Raw genomic sequence first — 7,686 nt, 5'->3', positions numbered from 1 at the left:
TTGGGGGGAAGAAGAGAAGCAGGGGAGGGAGGCGCCGAGGGGGGCCGCCGAGTTGCTATTTGCGGCCAAAGACTCCGCTTTAAAAGCGGCGGCGGCGGCGGCGCGAGGCGCGGCGGCGGGAGGGAGCGCCGCGGCCCCGGACCCCGGCGGCGAGCGCGGCGCGGCGGGCGCGGGCGGAGGCGCGCGGGCGGCTGGCGGCGCGGCCGGAGCCGGAGCCCGAGCCCGAGTGAGCGGCGGCGCGGGCGCATCGGCGAAGGCTCGGGGCCTCGGACTCGGCGGCCGGAGGACGGCCCGGGAGGCGGCGGCGGCGGGGGCAGGGGGCAGGGCGGGCGGGGGGACGCGCTCCCGAGGCGGCGGCGGGCGCCCGGCTCCCCGGACTCCTTCGCGGACTCGCTGCCACTTCTTCGCTCTGGACCCGGCTGGCGGCGCCGGGGCCGGGCGGCGGCCGCTGCTCGGCGGGCTTTACTCGGCCGCCTGGAGGCGCGGGCTGCGCGGCCGTGCGGGGCGCCGAGGCGCTGGAGCAAAGTGCTGGTGGCGGCGCGGGAGGCGGTGGCGGCGGCTGCCCGGAGCCAACATGACCAGGTGAGTCTCGGAGCGGTCCCGGCCGGCCCCCTGCGCTCCCCTCTGGCCGCCCGGGCTCGCGGGGCGCCTGGCTCCGGCGGCCCCGCGCCCTGCGCCCTGGCGCCGGAGCGCACGCTGAGCCCTGCGCCTGGACATGCCGGCCGAGGTCTTCCCGGCTCGGCGTCGCGGGGCGCCGGGACCGCGGAGCCGGGCAGAGAGAACCCGGGGAAGGGGCTGTTGGGTCTGGGCGTTTGCTCGGACCCCGCTTCCCTCTTTGGTGGGTGTAGCACTGGGGGTCATGTTGGAGCCGTGGAGGCAAGCAGACCCTACCCCATGATCGTGCCCCGGCATCTTTTGGGGAAAGTCGGGCGGACTGTTTCCAGGAAGGTTGGGTATGGTGAGGGGGCGCTTCCTTTTCTTTCTCCAGAACTAGTGGGGAGATGAGGCTGGCAGGGGCTAAAGTCTGCGCTGCTGCCATAAAGGAGGGGGAGTGTTTCGGGGACCTTTCTGAGGCTGAATTCCAGCTTGGAGTTCTGCTAAGGGGAATTGTGTGCTTACACACGCAAGCACGCGTGCGCGCGCTCACACACACACACACACACACACACACACACACACACTCCGTGGGGAAGGGAACTCGGGCTTCAAATGAAAAGTCCAAGTTGTCGGAAACAATTTTGAAAGAAAGCCTGGAAGAAAGCAAAGATTCTGGGCTTCGTAGCGCTTCCGTACCCCTGAGGGAAACTTGCCTTCTCTTTGAGCGAGGTTGATTTTCATGTAGGAACAAACGAGTAGGGAAGCCGGTGTCAAGCCTTTTTAAACACACACACACACACACACACACACACACACACACACACACACACACACACACACACATCCTGAGCGCTGAGTGGATTGTGAGCGTGGCACTCACAGTGGGGTGTTCCTGGATTCGGAATGGAAGCCCTCTTCTCCAAAGCCTGGAAGATCAAACCCGCTGCTATTGTTTCCATGTAATTTCCAGTCCGCGACTCACTTATGCCTCCAGTTTCCCAGTTCTCAGAGGGACTGCCCGCCACCCCCAAGCCCATCCACCCTGTGCACCCCAAACGCCCACAAAGATAAAAACCAGGGGCTGCTGCCCTTCGGTTTCTTCTCAAAGTTTTTACCCCCCTTCCTTTTTCTTTTCGCTCCAAGTGCCTCGGATTTAAGAGGGTCGCATACTGCGTGTGTCTCCTGTCTCGGGGTGGGTTTGCTGTTGGGCTCACGGGCTACACCTGTGGACCTTCCCTGCCCGGAGGAGGGGGTCTTTGTGACCACCTTGTAGCGCACCGCGGGGAGCCACAATTTTTCTAGACCTTTCCACTGTTTTGGCTCTTCTTTCTGTTTTAAAGCGCACACACCCACCACGGAGCTCGGGTAAAAGCAACTGGGGAGAGAGTTGTTTCCGGGCTGCGCCCAGATCCAGTACAGTGCTTGGTAGACAGTGCCTGTGTTCGGAAACAGCCACGGAAAGGGATCGTTTTGTAGATCTTGGAATGAGAGCCAACGTTTCTCAGCTCCGTGTCCCAGTTCTTGAGACAGACATCCTACACGGGCAAATCAAAGGGAAAATGTGCCTGCCTACCACCCCCCACAATTATGCACTCTGCTTTGCTTTTCCGTGGAGCTAGCAATTTGGTGACAGATTTCTTAAATTCACCCTCATGCTATCAGCTATTATTGTACTTTCAAAGTGTGAAATTGACAAGCTGGTCAGTTTCAGGAATTCAGCTGTCAGATTGTGTCCAGTTAAAAATTGCTAAAAGCTGCGAGTGTGCCTGCCTGGAATTTTCTTTTGTGAAGAGAACACAGCAGGGGGATTTGGGGAAGGGGAAGGGGAAGCCAGTGGGGTGGGTGGATTAGAAGGCGTTATTAATTGTCCATCTTTTAAAATAGATGTTCTCCGATGTGCGTGTGCTGAGTGACTGTCGGGAAATGCATTTAGCTTTCTGTTGCTGCGAAAGTGATGCTTCTGTTGGTATCTGTCTCATTGTAAATGTGAGCCCTTTACGTGGGGGGGGGGGATGGATTAGAGCGCTCAGACGCACGGTGTACTAGCATTGGGATTCAGGGAGGGTAGATATATTTCTCAAACATGTAATTCGGTGGGAGTCATTTGCTAGTTTTGTAATTTCACGTCAAGAGGCCTGCGAATTCAACAGTGCACTGTGCAGGTTATGTAACCATGGCTATTTGAGTCAGTGCAGTTGTGTAGTGACAAAAAAGACAACAGCGCTCTGCTTGGATGTATGCATCTTTCGATGATCACAGAATTAAAATTGCCTACAGGATTAAATAAGATGACTCGATTTGCCATTGGAGACTGCCATCCATTTGAAACCAGAATAAGCCAAAGTGGAGAAGTAGGGATTGGAATTCCCCTCATCTGCTGTGATTTGCCACTAGGGGCCTGTAGAACTGTTCTTAGGCGCAGGAGCTACCTTTCTATGTCACGTCCAAAGCCTTCCTAGAGAGACATTAAGAAAAAGATTCCAAGTAGACAATCCCTACAAGTTGTTTTTGTTTTGTTTTGTTTTTTCTGCTCCCGGGTTTCCCGTTCGCCATAGCCACGGAGTGGAAGCTGTGCGGAAATGTTCGGGTCTTCCTGGAGACTGCGGGAGGGGTGGGGGTGAGTTTTCGTACAGCGTAGGGGACGGGTGGCAGAGAAGCAGCATTTGGACCAAAGCCGATGTGATTACTGTAGGTCCCGGCCAAACAAGTGGGCACATTCATAACTTTTCTGCCCGGGACTGAACAAGGTGTGATTTGCATAATGTAGGGTGAAGGGCCGGAGGAAGCAGCATTCTGCTAAGGGACGGGCAGTTGCAGATGGATGGTGTGGTGGCGCGAGCTTTGTAAGTGACCAGCAAGTCTGCCTGGCATGAAGATCTCAGGCTCCGACCTCTGACTCCCGTTTAGTCAGCATCGTGGGGCCCGCGTGGAAGATGCACATTTTGAAGTGTCAGTTTCACAAATTTGAAATCGACCAGGGTGGCAATCTTGATAGACATTAAGCAATAAGGTCAAGTATCCTTCCACTGTTCTTGTGTTGATTTTCAGTTTTTCAAACTGACAGGGGTGACTGCTTGTAAGAGGACGCACTCTAAGCATTTGCATATTGGATTTCCCGGGAGCAACCTTGATCCATCAAGCATTCAACACTTCTCTGTCTATGGGAAAGTAAGCATTCCTTAATAGGCTCACTTACAAAACGTAGTCTTTCAGGAGACAAGGAAGGACTTCTGAAAGGTCTTTCCTTAAAGCTCTCTTCCCACTCCCTTGCCGCCCCTCCCCGTCTGTTTCCCCTTGCTGCTGCATCTATCTGTGAGCCATCTGAGGGGATGAGGCATTGCATGCCCTGATGTGTACCCTCCAGGGCATCAGACTTTTCCGATCATGGCTTTTACATCTGTATGTAAAACCTCTCGCTGGGTAGCTTTTTCATTCCCCACATTTTTGGGGATCCTGAAAACGAGCTTGACTTTACATGCCATCTGCTGAACTTAGTAGCCACAAACTGTGCTTTTAGGATTTGTGTTCTCGGCGAAGATGTGCGATGTGCCGCGAAGAAAAACAGAATCATCCACTCTTCCAGAATGTTTGTTTAGCTGTTTATCTTCCCCAGCTTCGCGCCCATTATCTTAAAAGGACAATAAGCGTTTTTACTAGAAAAGACGAATGGGAGGACGCGGGTTGTATTTTAAGCCAGGTGTACCCTGCCGATTCTATTGCTTGGTGGCATTGTTTTCTGTGTTTGTTTCTAATCAGGGTGGTTGGGTTTCTTGGGGAAAAATATTGAAGGAAAGTCGCTGGCTTGTGTAATGGTGCAAAGGTAACTTGTAGCCTCCAGCAAAACCAGGGTATGACAGCGTACCTCCTCAAGCGAACAGTGGTCTGCCAGGCAGCCGGAGCAGAGCCGCGCACCCTGTATTGTGAGGCCAGGCCCCCGAAGAAATCTGATCGTGTGGACACAGCTCGCTTGTAAGGGAATTGTCAGTAAATTTATTCCAAAGAGCATCATCACTTGTTGTTTAAGCCTCTAATTTCATCGCACGGAGGAGACACCTCTACCAAAGGGTCAGTCTGTTCTGGGGATATTTTCTATATGGGTAATCTCATTTGCTTCTAATTAGGCATTGGTAACACTTATTAAAATGCCATGCTTGGCTTGCTTGCGTTTCCACAATTAAAATTTCCTAATTCTTCCATTTGGAGCTTTCTTAAGCGACATTGATTCCCCCCCGCACCTGCCATAGCGTGGAGGAAAGAAAACGGAGCATGAGGAAACTTAGTTTTGAAATTCAAATTTGTTTTGTTCAAGATGTGTTTCAGGACTTTACAATTCAGCCCAGGAGAAAGGTAATTCCGAGAGGATGTGACGAGTGCTCTCTGATGGTTCATTATGTGAAATGGTAGCCCAGGATATAAGCATTCTGTGATTTTTCTGCGTCATAAGTCATGGAAGGTCAGAGAGCAATACTAACATGTTCTAGCAGTCTCTGACCTCATGCCACCCCTACATTGTAAAGCCCTGACACCATGATGCAGGACTGTAGCAGCCGGGAATGAGGGTCCTGCCACCCCCCTGCAAGACACATCCCACTGACTTGCACCTAAAGCCTCTCTCTGTCCCTTGTTTTCCCTTTCAAAATGACCCGTTTGCGTTCATGTGAGCAACACTCAGTAAGTATTTTCTTCTCCCAGGACTTTATTAAGCTGGTCCTTTTAAAGACTTACATATCAAAATAATTTAAATATTATGTCCATATATATATTGCCATAGATATTATAGGGAATCACCTGCCCCCTAAAAATATAACGCCTGGTTGCACCATCTTTTCTCCCTCAAAATGATGCATTCGGTATATTCTCCTCATTATTTTCTGGCTCATACTGGTACATTTAATAGGATCATATCAGTAATCGCTGGTTGATTTATAGCTTTTTGCAAATTGCAACAAGACAAAACCAAAAACCTTAACAGCAGAAATAGAAGTTTTGCTTGGCCTTTTAACCTCTGTAGTCCCCCAGTTCAAATCTGTAAATGTCATATTGCAGTATGTGAAATGAACAAGCCATGACCATCAGCCAAGGGACCACAACACATTTTGTCGGGAAGAAGGCAGGTCAGGTTTGTCAGCGGAGGATACAAAACGTAAGGTCCCTTTTCCCAAGTGCAGCCAACAAGCCTGGCTTTCTGCTGTGAATGGCCGCTTTTAGTCCATTTGGGGCTTCTTTCTTGTTTACCAAAAGATACACGAGAAGAAGCAGCTCCGGGCACCCTTACTTCCTCCTGGGTCTCTGAGCCCACTGCTCAGAAAGGGCACTTGAACATCGCCTCCTCTTTGACATTCAGGTCACCACGGCAGGAGCCAATGTGACCTTTACCACATTGCTGTTTCCTGGGTTTAAACCATGTAACTCTGTCAGTTTCCTGAGGTTGATTGAATTTATTCATCCTTAATCGTCTTTTCTTTTAACAGCCCTGGAGCGATCGTCCTTAATGTAGCAGTTGCTAACTAAATTGAGATTTGCCAATTGCATTTAGAAAGTAGCATTTAACAGTATTGCTTTTGAGATTTGGTGAAATTGTACTTTCCATTATATTTAAGCTTCAGTTGATGGGCACATACTTCTTTGTATTCTTCTTTCTTGAGGTAAATGATTTGTCTTAGGAGTGATTTGAGAAGTTATGGAAAATCAGCTGTTGAATGCTTATGTATCATGCAGGTATATAACACCTGTATCAATAATGGTAAATATGTGCAAGCTGTGGAAGCACCTCATTGTGCTGCACTAGAGAGAACATAGGTTGGATGGAAGAGCTGAACTTATTCCCGTTTTTCTCTCTCACTTTATGTTTGGTTTTGAGGGACATTGCATCATATCTCGGAGGCAGTTTCTCCATCTGTGAACTGGAAAGAATAACCTTAGTTGGGATGAAGATTCCATTAGATAATAACCCTTTGTCTTATGTCATATGGTTAAATCAGCAGTGTCTGAAACATAGGAGGAGCCAGGGAATGAACATCTCATAGAGGGGGGGGCTACACCAGATATGTGGAAAAAGTAGCATTCAGAACCACTGGAGTCTGCCCACAAACTCTTGGAAGTACCTCCACACTTGATAGCACGACTGTCTTTGATACAAGTCGGTTTTGCGCTGTTTGAGGGAATGGCGAAGAGCTTTTGGTCATGGTGTTTCCTACACAGATTTGCCCTGCCCCAATTCTGTTGTGTCCATGCGGAAATAACCAGGGAGTTCGTAGAATGGTTTCTTGTGGCCCAGCATGTTTTTTTGGAAGTAGATACATGTCCCTGTGCAGTAGTACAGTATTTCTCTCCCAAAGCTTTTAGGACGTATTCTACACAAGGTTTGGCCTAGCATGTACAAAGAGAACATTTCCCTTAAAAGTCCACCCCTTATTAATAGACTCCTGACGTTGTTTGATGTGGAGCTACAGTTTGAGGAAGAAATATGGAGAAAAAGCAGTTAATTAGAACGCAGAACCCAAAGCAGTGGGATTTTCCTCTCATGGCTCTGCATCTTAGAAAGCTGCTCAGCCTGGCCAGTGCAGCTGTCCTGCCCTGAAAGATCAAGTTTCAAGAGCAATGATGGATGGGGGTGCCTGTAGCCAGTGGTGGGGTTTGCTCTGAGGTCAAAAGTATTGGTGGAGGATAGGAATTTACTGCCTTCTGTCTCTCCTTAAGCTCCGCCAATACAGCTCCTCAGGAAGACAGTAGACTAGACCCATGAAATGTTGATCTTGTGGCACAATACAGGTCAGAAAGACATTTGTTGGCGACGCTGAAAATCGTTTTCCCTCTATCCCCTTTCCTAATGCCCAGCCCCGTAAAAGAGACACATTGTTTGAGCTTGCAGTCATGGTAGGTCCTGGCTACTCTGCAGAAGCATGTGCTAGTTACTTGTAATAGTAACCCACTTGGGATATTGTGAAAGGATTTTAAGAGGAAAACTCTCGGTACTGATTCAGGCCTTTCTAATGGAAACAGCTCCGTATGATTTTTAGATATCTAGTTTTATGCTGTTACTGTTGTTATTGTTCCATGCTCCTGGCTTGCTTTTGACTCTCGGTAACA

General features: G+C 50.0%; 1 protein-coding gene across 7 annotated transcripts in view; it reads left to right on the top strand.

Annotated features, from left to right (window-relative positions):
- Positions 1-345: 345 nt before the first annotated feature.
- The window catches only part of PTPRD (protein tyrosine phosphatase receptor type D), a 546,060-nt gene continuing 538,719 nt past the window's right edge, over positions 346-7,686 (top strand). For all 7 annotated transcript variants that reach the window (XM_075559913.1, XM_075559911.1, XM_075559908.1 and 4 more), the window contains exon 1: positions 346-582. The gene's annotated coding sequence lies outside the window, so the exon portion shown is untranslated. The remainder of the gene's footprint in view (positions 583-7,686) is intronic.

The sequence above is a fragment of the Tenrec ecaudatus genome, chromosome 10 (assembly GCF_050624435.1).
Source record: "Tenrec ecaudatus isolate mTenEca1 chromosome 10, mTenEca1.hap1, whole genome shotgun sequence".
Taxonomy (NCBI): Eukaryota; Metazoa; Chordata; class Mammalia; order Afrosoricida; family Tenrecidae; genus Tenrec; species Tenrec ecaudatus.
Note: the sequence above shows the minus strand (reverse complement) of the source record. Positions and strands in the feature narration are given on the sequence as shown.